A 25,284-nucleotide genomic window follows, 5' to 3' on the forward strand; every position below is an offset into this window, starting at 1 on the left:
CACATTGCTGGGAATTAAAGATATAGTAAGGGAAATTGACACTCCCAGGTAACAAAATCACTTTTGCTCTGTGCTGCTCTAGATTAAAAACAGTTATGAAACCATCTGCCATGAGAGCTAGAGTTGAAAATAGTCCTTTCTCCTAAATAATTCATATGTATAGCTTTGTTGGACCTTCAAATAGTCCTATATCAGGGCACAATTGCACAAGTCAGAGGGAAAACTTGAGATTACGATTAAGTTTAAAATATGATTTTAAAAAATACTATGGAAGTTTCCCACCATAGATTACTACTTCCTGCCTTTTCTTTTCCTATTGATGATGTTTCATAGGTTAAAGTAGCAGACCCAAGGCCAAATGTTTTACGGCCACCAAGTATGTGACTTTTTATTATTCAGTAGAGGGGTAACTCCACAACAATTGCCAATTTTTGGTGTGTTCCATTAGTCTTCACTTGTCAACCAGAAACAGTGCTCAGTGAGGGAAGGCAAGTGAATTTTGTCATAACTTCTACATTCAGAAAAGGTTGTCTATGTGCTACAAACTTGCATTTTATTTCACTGTGGTTTTTTAAGATGGAACAAGTTGAGAGGGGAAACTTCAACACTAAGGAAAGGAAGTTGCTTTGCAACAACTTCTCTCGTCCCCTGAGAATAAGCAGTTCTAAGGCTTTAGCTGATTTAGAAACACAAATCAGAGGCAACACGTCAAATTCTTACCTCATTCAGGGCAGCCTCCACAGCTTTCATTTGACTAATGATCAACTCTTTGTCTCTATTATAAAAGAAAATAAAAGAAAATAAAAGAAAACAAGAACAATGAAGTAACCTTATGGAACTGAAACTCTACCAATGTAGAAATTAATCTTCTGCTACTTGATGGCTGTCATGTCTTGTAAAATAATTGTTGATAACCCAAACTATTAGGATTTTCTCTCTTTTTCATATTTCCAATGCAAACCCTAAGCATAGTTCATGTACCGCTATTTGGTGCATTTCCATATGAAAGATGCTTCTGTTGAGGATAAGCAATTAAAATTGAGATAATTATAGGCCTATCAATGAACAACCATCATGGCTTGAATATAGAGGTCATAAAAAGTCTCTAGCAGGGTGGAATTATATTCTTGTATTGGAAACCACAGACAGATTCTGTTTATTTAATCTCTTTTGTTTATATTCCAAAGGGAGAAATAAAACCTATAAGTTGTGAAGATTTGCTGTGATAATGGAGGGAAGAGTAGCTTTCTTAGTTGATATTCAGCTGCTATATACAGGGAAAAAAAAAATAAAGCCAGTTTTAAAGTGACTTCACATTAGAATCACCTTTTCTGGATATATATATATATATATATATATGGCCACAAGGAATGATCTTTACTGAAATGCCCAAAATAGATTTGGGCAGGATGAAAAGGGCAAGCTTTCTGGAACAAATCTTTCTGCAGGTGACACCTGCTTTATCAAATCCTACCAAATAACATTTGTCATTTTAATTCGCTTGTTAAACATTTAATTGATGACCATACAAATTGCATTATTTCCCTGGTGCATAAAACCCTTAAAGCTTCTCAAATATTGCTCTTCAGAGGTTGAATGATCCCAGGTATGATGAGAAAATTTAATTAACTAAAATTTTTTTAGATGCTAGCCGTGGAACAACAATATTCATAACACATACTTCATACCACAAAAAGACAACAGACAACAAAGTCTGCAAAGACTTATTCTTTTCATATGGCGTAAAAATTGGTTAGTAATAAGCTCCTTCAAGTCAAGGGGGCTCCTTTTGACTACCAATCTTTTCAAGACCAGTGCCTGAGCCTTTCCTGTCACTCCAGGTTGTGGTGTAAGTGGTGTGGGGATTAGGTCTAAATCCAAAACTCCCTGAAATCAGCAGGAAGATCTGTCTTGTACCACAGGAAAGGCGAGATCCAAAATGGGTTTCAGTCCCTTTGGCAGTGAAGACCTGTCCCCTAGCTGATGCTTCTGTATTTACTACAAATAAATTATATCTGCCTATAAAAAGTTGGCGTGGAAACACAGAGAACAAACAATCATTTCTTAAATAAACAGAACTTTAAGGATGTGCCAAAGAATTGTTGTCAGATCAGTTAGATAGCACAGGTATTTTGTTTGCCAGTTCTTTCAGCACCCAGAATTTGAAGCACTATTATGGGATAACTGCATAAAATGTATGACCTACTATTTTGAACTAACACTTTTGTTTTTAGAAGACTATCCCTGAATTTAAAAATAAAAGAGACAGATGTACTTTTCTCTTCTAACCTTACGCTGTCCAGGGCTAAAGCCCTGCCCATGGAAGTAGGAATTTCAATTTTTGTTCATTTAAAGTGACATCCCCCAGGCCCCAGGGCTCACTTTACTCCCTGTTCAAGGGCACGTTCTGCCTCCCCAAGAGTCTCCAACAGCTGCTTCTGGTCCTGCTCCATGTCTTTCAGGAGTTTCTCCTGTTGATCCAGAACTTGGTCTCTTTTCCTCAGCTCCTCCGCTGTATCAGGGAGGCCCTGCCAGCAGACAGAGAGCAGAGTTACTCTGTAGCCCAAAGAAACTTCACTTTATGCCACTGGCTAGTGACCAACGTGAAAGACAAACTGATTGTAAAGTACATTTGGACCACTGCATCCTAAGGTTTTATGAATTTCCTAGCAAAAGCATTACTGACTCAGAACCCCCCTAGTTTTTAGTATATTTGCTATATATAAATGTGCTTTAGAATGCAAAATGATTGTAGGCAAAAAAAAACCAAAACAAATCCCCATTGAAGACTTTTTCTTAAACTTAAAAAAAACAGATAGCTTAAAAAAATTTTTAAAGAGGATTCTTTGAAGTGTTTTCTCAGTAGCCTAAAGTTCCAGCAGACTGAGTAGTGCGTGTGTATTTACTCCTGTTATTTTATTTACACAAGCACTGCGCTATTTGGCTTCTTTCATGAAAGGTAATACTCTGGTGACTGTTCCAGAAGAATAATCTTACCGTCGGAGATATGTGGCTTTTACTTAGCTCAGTAAATGAGTGTGATTCCAGTCTATTGCTCAGCTCCTGAATCCGTTGCTGCTGTTCTTGTAAAAGCAATTGTGCCTCATGCTCACGCTGCAAAGCATTTTGTAACTCCTCCTGTACATTGTCTTTGTTGATTTTCTGGGAAGAGAAACAAGTTGTACCTGATTCTGTAACTATATTCAGTGGTTTCCCTACCACTGAGTGAGTTCCACTTGCAAACATATCAAATTCTAAAATAAACTCATGCTTGTGATTAGTATTGAGGTTTCTTTAACATGAAGACATCACTGAACAATAAGATGGCAGACCAGTTAATTGCTGTGTTTTTTATAAAGAACATTCATGGAAAGTCTTGGCATTCATTATTCTATTCTAATTAGCACCGTGGGATGCAAAACTTCAGTATTTAGAAGGAAAAATATGCAGATCAATGTTCAGAATTTTAGTGGAGAGCTTCTTAACCCTTGTAAACACCTTTGTGGACTGTTCTTCTTGTCCAAAAACTGTTCCAGAAAGAAATAATTCTTCAAAGAAAGTTGTCATCTGCATTTCAACTACAATCTAATATGTGATCATTTTCATCTAACAGTCCAAAACCACTAAGGGCATAAAACCTGTTAAGAACACAACTGAAGATGATTAGATATTTTGGAGTTTCAAAAAAAATCTATTTTGCTAGCTAAGAACAGGAAGGACAACGGGTGAGACATCATCTAGCAGATATTCTTTGCTTACAAGTGTTTGGATTGGGACACCCTGACAGGTTCTACCAACTAGGCTTCAGGTTAGGGAACCCACAGTGTCTCGGTAAGTCAATCAGCAACAGCAAAAGACTCAGGGGAATGTTGTGCTACTGAGAATATAGACAAAAGCTTTTCCTCCCCCTGCCATAAAGTTACTTCTTCAGGGAAACAGACCCGCTAAAATTTGTATTGTATTTATTATAACATTCATCAACATCCATACAGAGTTTCAACGGCTATCTTTATATTTCATTAACATTCTTATTGAATACCCTCATTCCCACTGACTTTATTCTGTTGAAATGAAATCTTCTTTTAGGATACATAAATCACATCAACATTTTCAACAAATGGGAGAACCTGGATTGCTGAAGACCAAACTCTAATTTATACAGAATACATCCTTCTACAAATCAAAAGATAACTCCAGTGGAAAAGGGATATTTCTAAATAAATCTGTCTTCTGGTTACGTGACATTTACAAGGCAAGATTTCTGGAAAATTCTGTTGAAAGTAAATCAATTTTATGCTTGTTTTCCAAAAAAACACAAATCAAAAAATGTGTAGAAAGGAGAATCTCTTTTAAGCAAGAGAGCCTCCAAGTCAAATGCACTTACTTGCTGAGCTTCACTTAATTGGGTCTGCAGTCTGTGGGCTTTTGCTTTTTCAGCATCTTTTTGCATCTCATTGAAAGCCCATCTGCATTCTGCAAGCTGCAGGTGCAGTGAGCGGGACTCTACCTCTGCTGCATGAAGCCTTCGTGAAAATTCAAATATTTCTTGCTGCAAAGTTGCTATGTTTCTCTGTCAGCAAACAGAAACAAGTTGATGGGCTATAAAATCTGCTATTTTAGCAATACAATAAATAATATTTAAGACTGAAGAAAAGGAAGACAAAACATAATTTTTCCCTCCATCTCTAAAAGACATACACAAGGACAAAAGTTTGAACCTGTCACCTACCAAGAGTTACTGCAAATTCTGTTTACAAGGAAGTTCTATTTTCACCTAAGGTTTACTATGAAGATTATTAGAGAAAGAGTTTATCCTTTCATTTTGGTTAAAGGGAAGAAGGTTATCTTTACTGAAAGAAAGGATGGTAAACATGAGAAAGGAGAAAACAATAATAAAAAGCAACCTTAACATTTACATCAAGCCAAAAGCAAATTTCTTATTATAAGCTAATACAGATCTGATAGAACTTGAAAAAAAATCTTTTACTTGGATACAATAAACCTCCTCCAAAAATTCTTTGTCAATAAAAGAAAAGACCTATTCACACCCTAATGTGTGACAAATCTACTTCTGAGTGTCCACATAGTAGCACTTGACTGTCATGGACTCATCACCAGCCTGAAACCAAATAAATGCTGCTATCAAGGGAGCTTCACCGTTGCTGTAAACCTTCTGTTTCCATGGAGGAGGACTGTAAATCTGCTTACTGTGCTGGGCAGTCTGTCATGGAATCCAGCTTCCAGGGCCTGGGCATTTACTCTCTGGAGCCCACGAGCCAGCCTCTCTATCAGCGAGTCCCTCTCCAGGTAGGCTCTGCACCCACGAGCGTTCCCTTGAACTGTCTCCATCAGAACGCTCAGGTTGTCCATCAGTTTTGCAAAGCAGTTCCTGGCTGTGCCGATCAGCGAGTTACTAGAAAGCCAGAGCTCTGAATCTTTAAGAAAAAACAACAAAAAGGAAACATCGAGCAGGTTATTAGTTCCCATTCCTTGTAATATCACGTTCTTTTTCACTTCTACAGGATGGAACCTGTAAATATTCTGAAACACAGAATGCTGAATCTGAACCACTGTTCCAACTTTGCTTTTAAAGGATATAAATTCAATTTCTTGAAAACGGCATGATCAAAGAAGAAAGTGCCTGAAACTGAATCTAAAGACATTTGATTCAATGGCAACTTTGATACCAATTTAGTGTTTAGGCTTCTGGAAAATGCATCATCTTGTCTTTCTCCTGCTATTTCCCTTTATTCACATAAATTATCCCTCTTCTAATATCCTTTCTTCTGTGACAAAAATGTGGGGACTCTAAAACTAGAGGTTAATAAAGAACCAGGGATGGCAGAAATGCAGATGAACCAAGGGAACCTGTATCAGTTCTCACTGTAAATAAACTGCAGAAACACTCTCCAGCCTTCAGCTTCCATGACTCTATATACTGAAAGCATAAAATATCCTATCAGCTGCTTAAGAAAAGTAATCTGTTCCAACAGTACAGAAATGTGATCATTCAGAGAATGTAGAAAAGAGTTATTATTTTACCCTGGAATCAAATTACTCTTTCAGGGAAACAGCTCCACTACAATTTGTATTGACTAGCTCAGGACATAACCTCTAGTCAAAGGCATCTATCATAAATATCAGAAATATCTCTTCAGAGCTATGATCCAGAAGAGTTTAGATAAAATCATAAAAATGGAAATGATATGACCACCCTGACTTATTTATTTTTAAAATATATTTCTGCTACAACAATATACAGTTAAAATTACCTTGGTTGCTGAGAACACCCTCCAGTTCTGAGATGGAACTGATTATTGCGGTATAGAGGTTAGAGCTAGACAACCAGTTAACTGCTTCAATACAGTCAACTCCTTCCTCTCCAAAACCTGTGAAACAGAATTGCAGCTAACGGGATAAGTAAATCACTAAAATATGGCACACTGCTGCCTCCGGCTCTTTCAGAAATTAACCAAAAATTAGCATTAAACAAGAAATTAGTCAGGACAATTTAGACTGTTTTAAGCATGCTTCCAGAATGACTAAACAGCAACAACAACAAAAAAAGTAGATGAATCTTCTAATTTGGAAAACATTTTTAATACCATTTATCATTGTAGAGGGAAATATAAACTGGTCTGGCAACAGAAAGGGGCAATCTAGACATAATCTCTAAAGAAAATTTTGAAATCCTATGCTAATATTTTATCTGAATCAGAAAGCAATTTTTGTGGATTTTTAGGAAATAAATATTAAAAATTATTTTTCAAAAAAGAGGAAATACCTTTTCCAAAAAAAAAAAAGGGAACATTGCAAGATATTTACCACAGAGAAGATGCTGTAGCACCTAGTTCTGAAATCCATAACGCAAATATCAAAAATATCAGATAGTGTTGAGTTCATGTGCATAATTGCAATTTTACCTACAGTGCTTAATATAAGACTAGGCATTTCCTCTTAGAGTGAAATAAATTCGTCAAGCAATATAAAAATCATAAATCCATAAATAGCATTTGTCAAAATGTCATTAAATATGTCTTTATGCCGTAGCAATAATAATATTACTCTTTGTTATTCCCTAAGCATGTAATTTGATTTAACTCTTTAAGAACATTTCACTTACGTGTCACAGGATGCCTGCCTCTGGATTCTCCCAGACAAACTTGAATTCCAGAGCTTCCTCTGCATCCATCTGTCCAGATGAAAAAGGTACAAGAATATCGGGCCAGAGCCCTCAGCCTGTTAGCAGCCAGAACTGCGATCACGGCTCTTCGGAACACATAAACCAGGTTCTTGGCTCTTCTCTGCCTCAGCCTGCCTTCGTCCTGGTTTCTTTCCACCACAGCAGGGAGAGCATAAAGGAGGCTGACGATCTTGTGGTTCAGGAGTTGGTGCTGGTTCACCCGTTCCTGGAGAATGTCTCTTTGGCGAGACGTGGCGCACAGTCGGCCGTAGAGAGAGCACAGGGCCCCTGACAGCAGCGCACAGGCTGCCAGCAGGGGTGAGCGTGCCTTGAAAGCATCTAATAATGAATTTTTCAAGGATTCGTTTTCCTGGGCCAGTTTGTCAGAGAGTTGTTCAAGGCCATAGAGTTTTTGCCTCATTTTCTGCACTGTTTCTTCACATTCCTGCGACAGAAACAAACCAAACAATAACGGAAGAAACATTAACTACATGGTTTTTACCTAGACATGAATGAAAAGAAAATTTAGCTTTGCCATTCAAATGATGCATTAAAGGAGCAAAAGTTGTTAGTAATAATCGTGATGAAAGTGTCTCTTCTAGTAAGGAATTACAGAATCAGATGTATGAAACAAAAAAAGTGGTAGGAGGGAAATTTACACGATCATCAACTGTAAATGGACTCCTGATTTCTGAAAACAATCCACCAACACCGTGACAGCTCACAGAAGGTCCAACACCACCTGTCAGCCCACAAGACAGTTTTATGAATTGACTTAACAATGGTAATAACATCCTCCAATTTCAGAGAGAACACTGCTGTACTAAGCAGAAAACCAGTGTAAGTGAGAGGAAAAACATAAGGAAGTCTGGAACATGAAAGTAGACAGATTAAATTTTTCAGCATGCAAAGACTTCCAGCCCTAAAATCTGCATCAAATACAGCATTATTCTGGGAAGTAAGTTGCAGTAACTCACAAATAACAAGGGACATCTATTTCCTTTATTCACATCGCTTTTAATTGAAACAGGTGCGAAGGAGTGTGATGATAAAGACAGTAAATGGTGGTTGTGGAATAACAGGGAACATTCTGGATTGCAAATAACTCATCTAACAAGGAGTGACAGTTTCACACTTTTAGGCCACTCCTCACTGTAGTATCAGAAAAACAGAGTTGCTTAACACCGTTGAAATCTACCACTGCTCTTAGGGTCAGTACATATGTAACTAAATTTATCCCCAGGTGATACCACATTATTGTTATTCTCTACAATCTCTGCAAATGATGATGCTGAAAAAGTAGCTGCTGCCCTCAGTAATTCTCAAAACAAGCCAATTTGATCTTACAGCTTTAACATTCTCAGAAAAAGAATACTGCCATCTGTAGATGAAATCAGGCTTCTCAGCTGGGCCTGAAGACTAAATTCTCTTCAACAAATGCTTGATCAAAGTAATTGATTTCTTATTTTAAGTGATGGTAATATTAGCACAGGGATGGGTTGGCTTGTTGTTTGGTTTTGGATTTTTTCAAACTTTAAATGTATACTAAAATTCCCAAATGACCTTTAACTGCTAAGAGGCTTCAACTATTGAAATAATCCATTCAATTTTTAAAGAAAAAACAAGTAGAAGTTCACAGCACCATACCTGTGATCTTGCATGAAATTCTGCAAGGACGTTTGAGTACTGCTGTTCAAGATATTGCTTTTCTTTCTGCCACCAGCGTTCCTGTGCTTTTAATTGTTCAGACATTTTCTCCAAAGCCTCCTCCTGGTTCTGCTGAAGGTCATTCATAGTGTCAGTCTTGTGCTTGCAAATATATTCTAGGTGAGATATCTGTGTGACAAGCATTTAAGAAGAAATTATTATTTACCTTTTCACTTTAAGTTAAGCACAGACTATTCCAGCATCAAATCTAAACTGCAGTTTTTTCAATATTTTTATTAAAACTAAGTAAAACCCTTTCACAACAGATGAATTACTTGGTTCTCAAAAAAAACCTGAAAAATATTTTGAAACAAAGTATTTTATTTGGTTTTGGTTTTGCTATCCTTCTACCAGCTTGCAGAGATATTTGTCACCCTCTTTGCAGGAAACCTGAGCCAGACACTTGATACGTTTTTTTTTTAATGATTGTAATAAATTTTAGTAAATTAGTAATCCAAGTATATCCTTTAGAAGTTTGTGATGATTGCAAACAATAATTAAAACACAGCCTTTAATTTTTTTGTTTGTGGTTTTGGTTTTTTTCTTTTGTTGAAAAGCCAAGACATTCCAGATTATTATTAAGTTTTAAAACAATTTCAGGGAATTCTAGCACAGAGAATTTTTTCCTTACAAGTAGCTCATACGTTTAGGATGTATTTTAGGATGTATTTTCAACAAACATGAAGGGATTCACTCTTGTGCTTGAACACTGCACCTCATGCAAGCTAAATGGAGGAATGAACCAAGCCAACAATGATCTTCAAATGCACCCACCTGAACTTTCTGCTCCTAGAAAATATCGAGATACTTCCAGATAGACCACACTGAACTGTGTGGAAAAAAAGTTTTTTCAGCCCAGTCTAAAATCCCAGAAAAGCTGCTAAGTACATGAGAAAAGCCCTAGAAGACCTCATAATCAGTCTCAATAACAATGCTTACTTAAAAAGCAAGCAACAATAAGACACAAGCCCTACAAACGCTGCCAGCAGTGTTCACCTTCCCTTCCCTTTCCTCATCTACTTCAAAAGAGAAATAAACCAGAACACAAAGTGATACCCTAAAGAGCTCTTTAGGCATAGCTTAGTCTCTGGAGCCAGCTGAGTTATTTAAAAAGGGGTTTTTCCTTCATAAAACAGAAGGCTTTCTGGGGAGAAAGGCCATGTAAGCTCACTTGCTTTAAAACCACTCAGAAAAGTACAGCTCCTCCTTCCTACAGATCCTGACATGTTTTATAATAGGTATTTCTGTTGTGTTTCTGAATAAAAATGTCATAATCCAAAGTTACAATTCAACAAAAAAACCCCACACTGGCATTCTTTCAAGTAGTACAGCTGAATCATAAAGACATAATTAAAAGGTGATATTCCTGGAGAAAGTGTATTTGGCCTCTGGATTATAGTAAAAGAAAGACTTGATTTATGACTGTAAATGACTAGGTTCAGTGAATTTCTTCATCACTACGATGAATTTATTATCTTTTAATTAGGTTCCTGTGGCTACTATCAGATTGTCCTTTCAGAATATCCTGCACAGAAGGTGGAGCTGAGAGACTTGATGCACACTCCAGTCACATCTAAATGCCCCGGCAACAAAGTGAGCAGTGGACAAGCCAGAATTAATGGTGCTCATTTGTTAGTGTCCAAATCCTTTTGGGGGGATGAATATCAGTCCTTTTTAACGAGACTGCAGTATGAGCAAATGTCACTGAGCTCAGCAGAGGCAGCTGATGCCTGGGGACACTCACCCTCTGGTTAGCCTTGCTGAAGTTCGAGACCAGGGCTTCAACATTCTCATGCAAGAGGGCACAAAGCTCTGCCCAAGGTAACTCTTCCAGGGGGACGTTTGTCGGTCTGGAAAGCACCTGGGCATTTGCCAGGGTCTGGTATGTGTTCAGGAGGATGGACATCTCCCTCTGGAACACAAAGAAAAAAATTAATTGCTGTAGCTGGGCAATGTTCAAATCAAAAGAGATGCATCATATGTGTGGTAGCAGAGCTGCCTGCAGCTGAAAATGAGCCCTCAAGGCTCCTTCTCACAGCTTCACAAAATTCCTCAGTTCATTTCTAATAATTGCAGCCATAATATTGCCTGATATTACAGCAGAGTAAGAAAACAGATTTCACAAAATTTATCTAATTAGACACAGTATGTAAATAAAGTATGTGAGTAAATCCCAGTCCTGTGGGGGCCACAACCATGATCTGGCACAGATAAAAATTTCCATGCTCTAGTGGATGCAATTCATTCACCCATGTTAATACCTTGAGGTGCCTCCAAATTGTGCCCCAACACTTGCACAGCACACAGAAAACTGTCCAGTTGGCCTGGCAGCACAACACACTCTAAATTCCTTTAAAAATTTGTTTTGCATGGATTAGATATGATTAAACAGCTGGCCAAAATGGGCCTACAGCTCCATCAGTCAAACTCCAAAAGCTGTGCCTCATTTATTTACAGTGATTTTAATCAGTGGTATATTAACTTGATTCAGATTATAAATAAATTTTAGCAACAACAGCATGCAGTAGAAATTCAATTCTTCATACTTTTAGTACATACAAGTGCCTTAGAAACTTTTTAAAGTTAAGATAATAGAAAGCTGTTTCTCAAATGCTGTATTAGTACAGTCAGAGATCAAGATAAGATTATCAGACTAGAGTGGAAAAACATATTCAGGAAGCATAAAAATGTTATAAAATATGAAAAAATACTGTACAGGTCAGGAAAGCAGGAAGGGAGAATGAAGGGAAGGAAATGCACTGACATTTTTACCCAATTTAAGCATGGGTATAGCAAAGACCAACAGCAATATATTAAATGTTATCTATACTTAGGTTCTGCTACAGCCTTCTGCTTTTTCATTTTGCGCAGCAAAATCAGAGCTATCTCAGTGGAGTAAACAGGATCACACACAGGCAATTCTGCTTCCCAAACAAATACAAACAGCTTTGGGAAAAATGCAAAGCCATCCAAGGCCATAAATACCTGATCTCATAAGGCAACCACTAATACAACTCTTCCAAAAATGAATATTTTTATCACCCGCTCAGGACAGTCTTGTGGTTTGAACGCCTTTGAGTAAAATAATTAAAACAACCAGCTCTATGAATATGACAGTGAGCTAATTATTATTATTTTTTACCCTTTCAATACTGTAACATTAATTTTGAGTCTAGCATTAAATACTGTTTCCATTACCAGAAATCTTGATCATGAATGGAATCTTGTCCATAGTTCTTGTCATGTCATATATTTTACTAAGGAATACAAATAAAAAGGAAAACTCCTACCACAGCAACAGCTAGCAAGCACTTCAGGTTTGGAAGCAAGCACTTCAGTAGAATATTTGCAGCTTGCAATTGTGTTTTGTAGTTAGAAATAGCAATCATTAATGCCTGTAGTTAGGGCAGACAGTTGCTTTTCTCTGTATGCATTCCTTTTGTGCCTGATGAAATGACTTTTTCAGGCTAACTAGGCCAGCAGATGTCTTTTAATACATTAATGCTTGCATGGAAGGAGCTGTTATTCTCCCAGAAAGAAAAAAGAAGATCCTGATTTTATTTGTCTCCAGTTTATGAATGACAGATCTGCCTGGGCAGTGGACAGCACTAAGACAAAGTGTGGAATAACTCCATCAGCTGAACAAAAGACACCCACAGATCTGAAGACTCTCTGATGCAGGTCTCTGCTCCTCTCCACAGGGAACAGACCTCATGTACCCTCCATGCTCAGAGCTCTGACAGAGAAAGAGGAGAAGTTTGCAAGCCACCAGCAAAAAAAAATGTATATTGCTAAGAGTAGAAAGAGAGCAAATGTAACCACACAATGAAAGGAGAGATTTTCTAAATATGCTGACAACTTTCCTTTGTCCCTGCTGCTGTGCAAAGAGATGGCAAAATTGTTATTCAAGGTGTAGCTGAGTAAAGACAGTAGAAAAGCCCAAAGTGGTCATATAAGAGGAGAAAGTTCAGAAAATAATCCAGCAAAATACATCCAATGTGCCAAATCCACAGCAAAACAAGTAAAAAACAAAACAACAACAAAAAATCCCCTCTGCTTTTCCACTGGAAAGCTTGAAATAATTTTCAAGCAATTTTTACAGTCAAATACTTGCACTAAAACTAAAAGGGTGTATGAAATTAAAAAAAAAAAAAACAAACATTTCTAGAATGATAGCTCATGAAACTTGACAAAAAAGTTAGGTAGAAAGAACATTCTTCACATGAAATGATCATCAATATCTACAAAATGCCTTAATTAGGAATGCCAGTACATCCTGCCCATACTTAAATAATATTTTCAAATTAGCTTCTCCAAGGCATTGCTTACATTTATTCATGTAGTAATTTTTTTTAAAGGTAACATAATAACAAAAAGGGTGAGAGAATGGCAGAATTCTGCCACAGCTCAGCGCAGCAAATGCAGCAAATTCTCCCCACAGTAAATATTTTGACAGTATGCTTTAAAAAACCCAAAGCAATGTGTGCCACATTTTTTTCCTTACTACTGAGCTTTTTTTTCTATTTACTATTTACTATTGAGGCTTTTTTTCCTTACTATTGAGCCTTCCTTCAGGCTGAAGCTGTCTGGAGGAGCCACTAATGTTGCATTGGCATCTTGAGCTCTCTTCCCTTCCTCAGCCTGGTCTTTCCATTGCACACCGGAGGATAAACGCTGTCCTTGTGAACTGGAAAGTTTCCACAAAAAAGATACTTTAACCAAAATTACTTTTGTCAAATGCACTGTGTTCTTTTAAAGGATAATCAATGGATATGACAGATACTACTTTAGCACCACACATGGATTCTGAAGCTGCTTGCCTTTCCTAATTGAATGAAGAAATTTATATTCCTTCTAAGGAAGATTTTGCAAGAGGTTATATTTTCAGTTACCAAGCCTCGTGTCATGCAATTCATAAGATTATATGGATGTGGCCTCAAAGTTACATATAACAAACAGAATTTTTCGTATTTTAATTAACACAACAGCTGTCTTCAGAGAGACCATGTCACATCTTGCATCATCAATGCTGATTTCAAGTACAGTTCTTGCTCTCCAGGTTTCCACATGCCTGACTCTACTCTGTCTGGCTTTTAAAGCAAACTATCCAGAATTTTAATCTGTTCTTGTACTGTGTCACTCAGGAAAACAGATCTATCAAGAGCCTGGCATGACTAAACAGGCAGCTGATGAGGAAACTCCAAGGCCAAGCAATAGCATAAAGGACACAGAAGCACAGAGAGGGAATCCAAGGAAGAATTTTAAAAGATTGCCTGAGTATTTAGGCATGGTGTCAGGAAAGCCAAAAGCTTGCTTCAAATTGATGTTTGCACAGGATGACAAAGGCTTTTCCAGCTCAAGTTTTAAATATTTTACTAAAAACATGGCCATAATCATGAATCTTGAATGAGTTGCTCAGGCCACAAACTTCCTTCCTTGTGGGAAAACAATTTTTTCCTTCTCCACTGCTCCTTGTGTGAGTAAGTCAACATAAACACCTGTGTATACAGGCTGAAAGAGAGCTCACCCAAGTTCTGCTACCACAGGCACAGCAGACTGTGCTGGCCAGGAAACATCCCAAGAGATTTCCTCTGCTCTCACACTTTTCGATACTTTTTAACCATTTAAAGCTTTCTACGGCCATTCAAAAGTTGAAAACAAAGATTATCCACTATAAATGATACACAACTTCTTGACAGGAGTCTTAGAGATCCAACTGACTCACTGAAGTGGAAAACAATGTCTTCATAATAATCTAAGTGTATATAGAAAAGCCATCTTTTCTAGACCTGCTGGATATCTTTTCCTACACTCACCCCAACCATTACTGGACCCTGGACCTAACCATAACTATGATTTGCAAAATTTTTGGTTTGGCAAATAATCTGTAGCAGGCCAGTTATTATCTGTACCATTCACAATACCTTTGGTTACTGATATGGGCCTGTTATTAATGGACTGCCAGGTTCTGAACCTTTAGTTTGGTTTGGCACTTTGCACCAGATTTTCTGCTGACTGAAAAATGCAGGGACTGTAAAGTGCGAGTTGTACTGAGGCTGTCTACTGCCATTTTGCAATGGCTTTAAAAGGAAACTTACTCTTTTTTTCCTGTCTCAAGTGCATTTACTGGCTCTCTGAACTCTTCCCTTGCTATCCCTTCTGGAAAATCTTCTCTCCTGCCGCGATGCCCTTCATTCAAAATGTCTTCCAGTTCTTGAATTCTCAACTACCAAGTGATAAGAAAGCAGTTGAAGGAAGTTAGGAAAGACTGCCATGGTCTTTAATGCTCTTCACTGTTCTGTTCTGCTTTTTATAGGTGAATATCTTCTATTAATTCTATATGGAATTAGAAAGCATTTAACACACATAAAAATGGATTTATACATAGAGTCCAAAACAGAAAGAAATAGATATGCTGACCCAAAGCACCTTTTGTTCTCCTTGCATGGTGTTTGGATTTTCCTGTTTTCCATTATTTATATTACTGAAGTTTTCCAGGGGAATTCTATTCATTAAGTAGACTCATAAAAGGGTAGGATTAACAGTAAAAGCTACACTTGCACTCAGAGCAAAGCTCATGTGGAGCTTGTTCATGTACATAAACAAGGAAGAAAACCTTCTGAGGTCTTCACCCATAAAAGATAAATCTCTAACTTCACGGAATGTTACTTTTCCAGCTCCTTTGTATGTTGTAAAAGTAGAGAGAGAATAAAAAAACCTGAATCATCACAATTTATTTAATCATCACTTCAGAAATCCAAGTGCCTGTACTTAGAGAAGGTCATAAGAAAATGACTGAAGAAGTGGCAATGCTTGTTTGTGTTCCTCAGAAAACAAGAAAAAAATAATGAAATTCCCTTTTGTTTTCTCATTTAGTTCTTCAAAAATCCACTAGGAAGGCTTCCTTAGTCACTACAAGATCACTCAACAATCACCTTACAGGATTTTCACTTTTGTTTTTTTAATAAACCCTAATTACTTTAATGGATCAAACCCTGTGTGACACAGTTTAGTGATACAAAAATTTAATATTCAAGTATACATATCACATTTTTTCATATATTCAAACTTTTCTGGCAACAGCAGATGTAATAGCTGAAATGTACTCTGAATAGTTACATTTGGAACTGCAGTCTCAGGATGCATTAATATCTCACACCTAGAGAAGTTGGGAGAATGCACTCTATCTCTGAAATTACCTAAGTGCCCATTCCAAAGATATAGGACAGAATATCTCAGCAGTTTAACTATTGTGAAACATTTCCTTTCCCCTCACTCTTTCAATGCTCCTTTGAATTCTAAAACACAAGAATGTGTTTCCATATCTCCTGGAAATCAAGGAGATATTTTTCTATTACCTTTTACAGTCTTGACAATCATCAATCACTGCAAAAAATCTACTCAGTGTTTTCACTGGAGCAAGGAAGTCTGAACATTTTTGGAAGATTGCACCTTTACAAGTTCATCTTCCATTTTACTGCAAACTTCTACCAAATATTTAATCAAAAGTTTACCTGCATGACTTCTGTAGTGTATTTACATTCTACATGCGCTCGTCTTGCTGCTGCAGCATCATCCTCCAGTTTCTTTATTTTCGCTGCAGCTGCCTAAAAGTACATTTTAAAAATATCTAAGTCCGGAAAGATGATGACATCATGCAAAGACAACTTAATTTCTTCAGTTTATTAGGTCTCCATACACCAACCTGTGGTATCTGAACTACTTGCACTTTGGAACTGTGAAAACTCATGTCAATAAATAAATGAAAGGAAACAATTACATATCCAGAATATTAAAGTAATATTTTCTGTTTAGTTAAAGAAATTGATGTAGGATTACGTTCTTGCTACAGTTTTCATAGTCACAGATACCTGTCTCTATCTAAAGGCCTGGACATGGTATTTCAATAGAAAAAATGTTTTTAGCAGAAGCAGTAACTACAGAGCTGCTATAATAGAAATCCACATGAAATTTTAGCTACATTGTTTCCTATCAAAAACATCATCTCACTTTGACTGATGATTGATTTGAAAAGAACAATACACCCCAAAATGACTTCTGCCTTCAAGTGATGCCAGAAAGATGAAGAAAAGGACATTCATATTAAAAGTAATTTAAGACACTCAAGGTTACACAGATACAAGTCAAGTCATTGATTTTGGACAGGTAAAGCAAAGGAGCAAGCATGTGAGACTGAATCCTAACTCCAAGCACTTCAGTTAGGGAAACGTTAACTGAAAAATAAATTAATACATAAAATGAACATACGAGCTGTTGGCAATAAATTTAAACTATGTATAAGCTCACACATTCACAAAAGGAAATAATTGAGAAACAGAGATCTGTGGAAGGCCTATTAAAGAGAAAGTCACTGCACAGAGCTTACCAAACCCACTCCACAAAAGCATCAGCCAAAAGGCTTAAGCTTTGCCTCCTCCCACAAGATCTATCTGCTTAAGATGCTTAACTAAAAAATAAAAAAGTCACAAATCCTGCGCAAATACTCCCTCTGTACCCATATTGCTAAGAGTACTTTCCCAGTGACATAAACCCCTTTCCATCTGCAGTTCAAACACCACTCTCAGGTCAGGCTCGCAGCATCCACCTGTGAATCCACCTTTCCTGCCAAGTGATGCTCTGCATTTTGTTAATCAAACACGGGGCACTCATAGCCTAACTCAGAGGTTTCACCCCTCAGAAATGAAACCGCTCAGTTGTGCCAGTGCTTGCTGAGGCTCCCAGCAGCAGGCAGAAAGCTTTACCTCCAGTTCTTGGAGGAGCCTCTCCTGCCGTTTATTCTTGATTTCCAGACAGGCGGCCTGGAGCTTCAGCACCTTGGTGCAGCCACTGTGCTCTGCCTCCAAATCCTTCAACTTCTTGGCAGTGCTTTGCAGGGCAGCATTAGTTTTCTAAAGATAAATAGGTAAAGGAATAAATCAATACATCAAGAGGCACTTTTTCTAAGATAAAGTATTGCAGTTGAGAGTTCAGCTGCAGTTTGAGAGGAATGGAGACTGCATCAGAAGATGACGTTAGAATTTTAAAATCTACGACGCCAGCACACGTCAACAGAAGTGTTTACCCAACAGCAGACGTGCTTTTGATTCACCACCAAGAAATCTGCGTTGGCCCAAAAATCACTGTGAACATGATCTTCTGTGGTAACACTAAAATCAGAGCCAGATCTCCACTGGAAACCTTTCCCTAAAAGAGTACAGCCCTTCAATCTCTTCTGTCTCCCAGCTCAGTGGCAATGATAGAAACAGAGTGCATTTGGGGAAATTATGCATGGGGACAAAAGTTCATTTTTGTTATGATTGTGATTGCTGAAACTTCAGATGTTTTTAGAAACAGTTAGTCCCACAGACTAAATAATTTTGATTTCTGCTTTTCTGAAAAGCATTTTCTTCTTTCTAGAAACTGAATTTAAAAATTGATGAAATATGAAGTCCTCAGTAGAATAAAATGATCTGGTCCCCACTTCAATTTCTGCATACAGAAATTGAACTCAGCTAGAGGCTGGAAGCATTATTAACATTACTGGACACTGCAGCTCCATGAAGTCACTGCTACAAAATCCCCATTGTCCATATGAATTTGGATTAAATTTAAGCTAATCCTCTACCTTTGCACGTCCAGCAAGACAGTTTTCTACTCTTCAGAATGCAAAATAAATAAATAAAGAAGCCAAAATTAACTGTTTTCTACATTTTCTAACATTTCTTCTCTATATCTGGAAAGATACAGAAATATTTATTCCTTCAGGTTTATCTTCCAAATATTAACAAATGTGAGCTAGGAAATGTGAAATAAGTAACAGATAGTTTGCTGTGAAATACAACAAAAAATTTTAAAACATTTTCTACTGGAAATATAATTAACATTAGAAAACTAAAATTGTTGTGAGTATATCAAGCTCGTTAAACAAGTCGGCATGAGCTGCAGGATTTCAGAATTTTGAAGAATTTCTGAACTTTTTGGAGGTGATATGACTGTTGAATACTATCCCCGTAGCCACCTGCAAATATTTGCTCATGAAAAACACAGCTGGTCTTTTTTTTTTTTTTTTTTTTAAACCGTTTGTGAACGACACACTCTCCCAAGTATTTGAAGGAAAAAAACGTGCAGGGATATGAACTCCTGCCTATCCACGAGTTGATGCTATTGCCCTTCCTATCGAATGCGACCCCTCCCATCCCGGGCCAGGATCCGCCCAATAGATCCTGTCACACAGCAGGGAGGGTGATTTTTCCTGTGTGCTCGTTCCAGAGGCACATTTCAATACTCCATGACTCCACTCCCACGCCTACCTCAGCATTTTCACAGCCAAGTTCAGAATTACAGTTTGTGTAGTTTTTCCAGTCAGGATTTGCCTACATGCTCAGAATCCCACTTCTCTGCACGTATTAAGACCACAATTAAATCTCCTTTCATTTTATAACTCATTTCATTTTATAACTCAGAATAACTCAAGGAGATTTAAATTTGGGCCTATAAATACACAACACAAAAGACTGCAATGCATTCAAAGTCATAATTTATAAACCCAGATATTTCTGATGTTCATCTGACAAGCTCAAATGAATTAAGCTTTCAGTGCGGTCGAGTCAAGGACAATCAAGATGTAAGATTTTTTTATTTCCCAGAATTTTATAATTATACGTAACATAACTCTAGGGTGATGGGCAGGGGAGCAGCTACAAAAGCAAAGTGGAAAAATGTAACATTTTTACTACTGAAGGCAGGTTAGGGTTTGGCACCTAGCAGTGAGTCACATTTTCCTTTCAGTGAGTTTTGAAAGTCCTGAAAGACTTCTGAGTCCAGTGACATCAAGATTCTGAAACCCTACAGCTCACTCTGGCCTGTTTAACGAGCTACATGTATTCATGGCAATCTTAGTCTACTCATGTGAATTACATTTCCTACAAGTTTGTAGCTTTAATACATTTACCAACAAAACCCCTTCCTCTACAACCACTGTCAGAGAACACTGCCAGGGAACTGACAGAGAAGACAATGTCCTGAGCCATACACTGCTCCTTTTGTCCTTTTTCAAGGACAAACATCACTCAACAGAGCATGGCATACTTTTTCAACACTGATTTTTGATGCAGCATTAAACTCTCTGAAGGTAGCTTCTACAAAACACTGTGCACAACAGAAGGCAATACCCTTCTAGAGCCTCCTCAAACTAACCCAGCCACTCACTGTTAGGCAGAACTCAGAGCTGACCCTGCTGCCCCTGGCAACTTAAAAAAGAAAACTCTATCTAAAAGTAGGCTTCTTCACAGCCTATGTCCTGCCCTACCTTTACAAGAATCAGCTTTGAATAAAAACTGGCTTCTTTTGAGAAGGACATTAGGTCCTGTCCGCAGCTCCTGTCCTGTCCACAAGCTCCTCTGTTTTTCACTACCAGCATTACACACTAAGTGTAACTTCATAACTCTGTAACTTCATTACTTCTGTAATCTTCAGAACTATTCTGCAGTATTTAGCTATTTGGGGGATTTTTTTCTCCCTTAAACCCAAAAAACTCCAACCCACCACACACTTGGCATCAAAAAACTTTCAGCCAGCATCTCATGGAACTTTCCATCTATTACTACATCATACCTGAAAAGCCATTTCTGCTTCAGCTTTTTCTTTAAAAAGGAATTCTAGCTCAGCAAGGTGTACTCTGTGGATGTTCTCCATCTCCACTGCAAATCTTTGAACTATTTTCTCAGTCTCTGATGCTTTCTGCTGGTGTTCGTCATTCATTTCTGTTGTTCACAAAACAAACAAACAAACAAACAAAAAAAAAATAAGCATGTTCAGAAAAAAAAAGAGTATAATGAACATAAGTTCCTCTGTGTATTGTGGTATCCTGTGAAACACTGGAACAGTAACACTTCCAGTTTCACTACAGAGAAACAATCACATCTTGTGTTCCTGTAGCATCTTTCACACAAGGACATAGAAATGCTTTGGAGATTTCTCAAAAGCATTGAGAAAATTAGATTTCAAACAAATGAGATTTCAAATTGAAGCTCTTCTCCCTTTGGAAAGGAATAAAAATTCAACTCTTTCAAGTGAGGCCTCTATAGCATAGGGAACTTAATAACTTAATTACATTTTTCTGCAACACTTGGCTAGCTTATTGCCAAATAGTTATGAGACATTTCAGTCTGTATCAATTAATTTCAAGCTCAGTTTAAGTAACAATAAGGACAGACACTTGCCACATGAAAATGATTCAAGGAAAACCTTAGGCAGCTTGGGCTAATGAGCAAAGGCTTAGCTTTTCTGGGGAAATTTACTGCTGCTCAAGAGATTTAAATCTTCAGCCCAATGGCTGCCCCAAGATAGGGAAATACTGGATCTACTTCTCTGTGCAAGCTTAAATGCCAAGGAAGAGTTCTTTTCCTAAAAGCAGTTTTACTAGGAACTTTGCTTCATTTCACAAACTCAGTCAAAATATTTTGTATTATTTTTTTATGTTACTGAGTACAACTAGCTATGTTGGCATTTATGTGATCACCACTTTCTAAGAGATTTTTACTTCAAATTCATCCTATTCTTCTGAAATTTCTTCCTAGGTGGAGAAGGGTGAGAAAACCAGAAGAGACATGTTGGGAAAACACAGAGAATTTGTGGACACAGTGATGGAAAAGACCTGTCAGATGTCAGGAAGTCAAACCTCAAGAAGAACAGCAGAAAAACATCTTGGAGAAAATACTAACGAAAGGGCACAAGTGAGGTGCTCTGTCCAAGAAGTTAAGTTGAGATTGTATCCAAAACACCACACGAGGTGAGCAAGGCTCCAAGGGATAAGGGAGAAGAAGCAGTAAGTTAAAAACTGAAAAAGAAATGAGAAGAACACTCAAAGCCAAGTCTTTGGCTTCTTTGACATTTGTAACAATAAAAACAAAACCAGGGGAAAAAAAAAAAAAAACAACAAAGAACAAAACAAAAAAAAAAAAAAAAACAAACAAAGAACCCCAACCCAAAAAAAAAAAACTGTTTGCGAAATTTAAACCAAGATTTCTGTAATCTGTGTGTTCTCCAAATGAATGAAAGTGCAGAATTCTTATTATCTTTTTAAAAAAACCTGGCAGTATAAATGCATTTCAAGTTTCAGAGTCTCCTTCCATCCTTGTAAGGTTACAAACTCCAGGAGTCCTCCAGTCTTTTCAGTGAACACCAAAGATTCACAAATACATCTCTTGTACTGAATTTAAACAGTATTATATTTACTTAGGTAACAATAAAAAAAAAATCTCCCCAGCTTTTAAGAGTGAGAAATCCCTCTCTGTTTGAGAAGGATTAAGAAAATTTGAGTTTCTGAATGCAAAACTAGTAGGGGGAAAATGTGTAGGTAAAACCCTTCCTTTCCACGTACTACTGTCATAACCCCTGTTATTTGTATAAAAACAAAACCAAAGATGACTTGAAGAGGCCAGATATGAGCAACAAAAAGCCAGAAATATCTGAAAAGGTGAAAGAGAAAAGCAGCACGATGAGAACTCCTGGGGGAAAAAAGAGTTTTTGGAAAGAGTGTAAACAAATAAACAGGATTTGATTTTATTTTTTTTCCCCCTGAAAATAAAAAGGAAGAACAGCTGGATATAGTGATAAGCAGGAAGTGGAGAGGGACTCCTTAATTACAATTCTGTGCACACTGAAGGAAGGAAAAACAGAAGGTAAGGAGCAAGAGAAAAAAAAAGGTATTGATAGGCTTAGCAGGTTATATTTAATTGGTATGAGACAGCAAGGGTTTTGCAAACTCTTATGAGCTTATAGGAGCAAATGAGTAAGACATGGGAAAATAAGAAAATAAGAGACTTTCCAAAAAACACTGTAACTGTAAAACCTTGTGCAATCTCTGCTTTTTTAATGACTTGGGACTGATGTAGCCTCTGGCCTATGATTTTTTTTGTTTTTTTGAAAATTACCTTGAAGTTCCATAACTTTGGCTTTTGCATCACACAGTTCATCCTCTGCAGCATAGAGCCGTAAATCAGCTTCTTTACTAGCAAATGTCATTTCACTCTCCAGATGTTGACGAAGAGCTTCTCCTTTCTCAAGTTCCAACCTTAATTTCTTTATTTCTTTTTCATAGCAAGACATCTAGAAAATAAATATTTCAGAAATTGCATTCATAGCTGCCATCTTATCCCATCTGATTTTGAAATACAGTCTTGCAACCACACATTTTAGATCCTTTTTTTTTTTTTATGCAAACTGTTCCTAGATCATTTTCATGTACCTTAAATGTACCTCTCTGTTTTTCCAAACATGCTCTGCCTTAAGAAAATAAAAGCTACAATTATATTTATTCCACAGGCAATTTTATGGTAACTGTATTTACAACTAGAAAAGCAGTTGAGTTGGGATACTAGATTATCAGACACCTAGGAACTCAGTGTGTAAACACAAACTTCAGTCCAATGATGTTCAGCAGTCAAGCAGAATGCTATTAAACACAACAAACAAAACAAAGAAAAGGCTTCAAAAAGGATTCTTATCTGGTGTAAGAAAGATAGTCTAGTCACCGCTGCCAAAAACTGGAGCCAGGAAACCACATTCAAGCCATTAGAACTCAAGAAGGTGGAAAGTAAACCATGAATTTCTTCAGAACATCTACAAAGCAGCAGCATCCTTCATGGATGCCCCATTCATAGGAAATAATTTAACAGGAGCTCCATTCATAGGAAATAATTTAACCGCATTACAAAGGTTTTCCCTGATGCTCTTGTGGCAAACTAGTACCTAAATGAAGTAGCAGTGAGAAAAGACTTCATTAAAATTTTCTTTACTTTGAATTTTATTACTGCTAAAAGTAACAATTCTGCTCTTAGCAGTTTGTTAGGGGCATCTGGTGTGGGTGCTCGTTCAGCTGTTTCCTGCTAAACACAGCCAATAAACCAAGTTTGTTGTTCCCTATCCACTTATTTAAGGATTCCTGCTTCTTACAGAGTGACTTGCCCTTGTCATGATCCCGTTGCTCTGTCAATGGTGGGGTGATTCTGTAAAATGGACCCCTGGAATTCCTGGGATTAAAAGACTCAAACAAACAGACAAACCACATCTTACCTTGAGAATTCCAAAGCTGAGGGTGCAAAATATTCTTCTGCATGATTTTACTGTTGTGTAGTGCTCAAGTTTCTTACACACACCTTCAGCTATTAGCAATGACGCTAAAAGTGATATCAGTTTCTAGGGACAGGCATGAGATGTCTGTACAGTGCTACTTTGTTATTTTCCAACTACTGAATGTCATTTTGACTCACCTGATGAGAGGATTATTTCAAGGAAACAAATTGCATTTAAGGAAAGAAATTACATTTATTCTCCGGGTAAAATAAAGCAAACAAAGAAAAAAACTCCTTACCTCTTGATTGTGTTGATTGTTTAATTCCAAATTTATTTTCTCCAGACTATGGAGTTTTCTTCTCAGATCTTCAACAGTGTCCGTTTCCATTTGATTTAAATTCTGAGGCAATGGTAACTCTTGTAACTGATTATCTGAGCTGAAAAGTGTGTTTTGAAGAAACATGAGCATTCCTTTGAAGTTTTAATGCTTCTTTACCTCAATTAGCCAATCATGGGTCCAGAGTTTTAAACCTTCACATAAGTAAAATTATTTTGTGCAGTTTTCATCTTACTATTGCTCTTTGAAGAAAGGATTATATAGAATTGCTTATTGTGCAAGATATGAGAGATGTGGCAGCAGGAACTTAAAAGAGAGATTCACTTTCCACTAATAAAGTTGATTTAAGCATAACATATTTATTATTATTTTTTAGTATCTTTGTTCCCCATAATGAACTTCCATAATTTTTGATAATTAACTTCCAGGAGGCTTAGAAACGTAATTCCAATTATGTGAGTTAAAACAACTGCAAGCTTTTTGTCTCCACAAAAAGTCTCATTTTTTAACATTAGTTACCATCTCAAAACCATCTCTGTCATGAAACAAATCCACAGATGTGGGAAAAAAACCTCTCTTTTTACACTTTGTCTTCTGAGATACATACATTCAAACCACAGACATGCAACTGATCACAGACACAACAGAAATTGAAGGTTTAGGCCTCCAAACTACCCTGTTTTATCATAATTTCCACTACTATTTTAGTTAAAGCAAAATCTACTTGGCAATTAGCAGAATCAGCCCTCAAGCACCACAAACAATTACAAAAGAGTCAACACCAAGTTTCTATATATAAAGTGAAAAATTTATACATACAATATATAAATTTCTATAGATACACACACACAACCATGTATAGATACAGATATATATGTTACATATATATATAGATATGTATGCATATACATATATATAGTTACATTAAAAAATATTTATTATCCAGGTAAATAATTTAAAGTGAAATTATTATAACTTCAAA

The sequence above is a fragment of the Molothrus aeneus genome, chromosome Z (genome assembly GCF_037042795.1).
Source record: "Molothrus aeneus isolate 106 chromosome Z, BPBGC_Maene_1.0, whole genome shotgun sequence".
NCBI lineage: Eukaryota > Metazoa > Chordata > Aves > Passeriformes > Icteridae > Molothrus > Molothrus aeneus.